Source organism: Gekko japonicus, unplaced genomic scaffold (assembly GCF_001447785.1).
Source record: "Gekko japonicus isolate JY-2015 unplaced genomic scaffold, Gekko_japonicus_V1.1 scaffold20, whole genome shotgun sequence".
NCBI lineage: Eukaryota > Metazoa > Chordata > Lepidosauria > Squamata > Gekkonidae > Gekko > Gekko japonicus.
The window spans coordinates 3,180,491-3,182,957 of record NW_015169172.1 but is presented as its reverse complement, the minus strand read 5'-3'; the positions used below and the strand labels follow the sequence as shown (position 1 = coordinate 3,182,957).

General features: G+C 40.2%; 1 non-coding gene across 1 annotated transcript; it reads right to left on the bottom strand.

The window, feature by feature from the left end:
- Window positions 1-1,603: 1,603 nt before the first annotated feature.
- Window positions 1,604-1,675, bottom strand: TRNAS-GGA. The gene has a single exon. It is a non-coding gene; the product is annotated as a tRNA-Ser (tRNA).
- Window positions 1,676-2,467: the final 792 nt, after the last annotated feature.

The following is a 2,467-nucleotide window of genomic DNA, read 5'->3' as shown; positions in this document are numbered from 1 at the left end:
TTAAGGTATTTTAAGGATCTTATTTATTTAAATATTTTATATCCTGCTTTTTTCTAAGGACTGAAGATAGTTCACAAGAAGCCAACAAAATATAATAAAATTGCAGAACATATCAATCACTTATCCACAAATATACAGTCTGAATAAACAGTGTTTTTTATTCTAATGATGCCCTCAACATAACTCACTACACCAGCAACCTCAGCTAAAAGCCCTCTGATTTTGTATGTCTTCCTAATGGTAGGCAGTGATAGTGACTTCCAGATGTCCTTCTATGGGCTGTTCTTTAACATGTCCAATGACCAACAAGACCAGAGAGGAAAAATGTACAGAAATGTGAAAGGGCACTGTAAGTAGAAGCTGACCAGAGGAACATCACTGACACACAGATTTATAGTGGAAGATGCAATTTTCAGACCTAAAAATATGAAGTGTAAACACTGCAGATGTGTGTATTCAAGTATGGGTATCATATTGGTATACTTATTAAGGCTGGCTGAAGTTTCCTCTCAAGTAACATCATCAACTGTGAACCAATCCTGTGTAGCTTTTAGGTGGTGGTTAATTATCATGTACAGGAGCTGCGGTGGCTCAAGTGGTTAAGACGCTGAACTGCAGGCTGTGGAAGGTCAGTAGTTCAGCAGTTCGAGACCCAGGTTTCCGCAGGATGGACTGAGCTCCCGTCTCTAGTTCCAGCTCCTGCCAACCTAGCAGTTCGAAAGCAAGAATTTGCAAGTAGATAAATAGGTACCATTTCGGTGGGAAGGTAACAGCGTTCCCTGTACCTTGGTGTTTAGTCATGCCGGTCATGCCGGTCACATGACCACGGAAACGTCTTCGGACAGCGCTGGCTCTTCAACTTTGAAACGGAGATGAGCACCGCAACCCTAGAGTCGGATTTGACTGGCTTTTGAGCAAGGGAACCTTTACCTTTACCTTTTAATTATCATGTAGCTGAACCTCTAAAATCTTTGATCAACAGGTTGTTAAATTGGCATTTAAACTAACATAGAAAGCATTTTTTTCATTCTCTGTGTAACTATTGAATACAAAAAGGCAGCCTATGTTTTATTGTTGTCACTGAGGGCCACATCTGTACAATGGCATGGGACTTGCTTGTTATGGGTTGCTCTGTGAGGTAATTTTGAATTACTCTTTCGTTCCTGCAAGACAATTGAACAAAATAATACGGTAATTCAAAACTGTTAACTGACTGTGTAAATCTAGGGTATCAATATAAATTCCAGTTCAAGGCCTTCAACAATACTAATTTATCTGAGAATAGATTGAGATTATAGAGGCAGCATCATTACCCACTCAAAACCTTAGCAGTTCAAACCGGGGCTGCAGGAATGAAAGCTGGAGAATTGCAGTTGTCTGTAGTTCCAGGCAAGTATGCAGCAAGCTTTTTATTGACTATCACTTGGCTCTTGTTGTCTTGAATCCACTTTGTTTTAGGCCACATGAGAAATCACATGAAACTGCCTTACACTGAATCAGACCCTTGGTTCATCGAAGTCAGTGTCGTCTACTCAGACTGGCAACAGCTCTCCAGGGTCTCAGGCAGAGGTCTTTCACATTACTTACTGCTGAACCTTTTAACTGGAGATGCCAGGGATTGAACCTGGGACCTTCTGCATTCCAAGCAGATGCACTGCCACTGAGTCACAGCCCCTCCCTAAACCAAGTCTGCCTGTCTGCCAAGACATTAAATGTGTTAATATGCATGGCATAGTACAGAGTGTACTGTCATAGTGAACTGCTTGTTCTACGAATACACAGACATAATCAATTGTAGGTGCTGGAAAAGTTTTCATTCTTGCTATTTAGAAACCATATCACTGATGAAAGAAGGAAGCAATAATGACAATTCTCCTAACGTTTGCTCCGTAAACTGATACAATGGAGCAATCAGTTATGAAACATAACTTTACCAGATGTATTGAAAATGAGAATTTTGGCTAGCACTACTTTTCTTATCCCTGTATGAAAAGCTGTACCTGCTGATGTTTCTGCTTCTGTGCTATCTATTAAAGATACAGGAGCTCTGCATCTGGTAACCCTAAATCTGAAAAAGCGACCAGTTCCCTCTTCCTTTCCTCTTTCTCCTGTAGTTGTGAAGAAAAGGTGTAAAGGCAGATATGATTAGATTTCAGGTTTGTTATAAAAATTATTCATACCTGTGGGCCTAGAACAGTCAAGTAGCAATCTTTTTTTTCTAAAATGTACATGCTGGGACAGATCTACAGGGACCCTTCAATGGTAGTATTACAGAGGCTGACCAGACATTTTAAAAGGTTCCTGTACCTTTAAGCAGTTGAGTAGAAGAATGCTAATCACACATGATTTAAAACATCTCACCTGCTTAAATTCTTCCTTCTAGCAACAATTAAAGCTACAGGAACCCTGCTACTCCTTGGCATCTGAACATCCAAATGTTAACGGTTCTTTGTACTGCAGACAGATA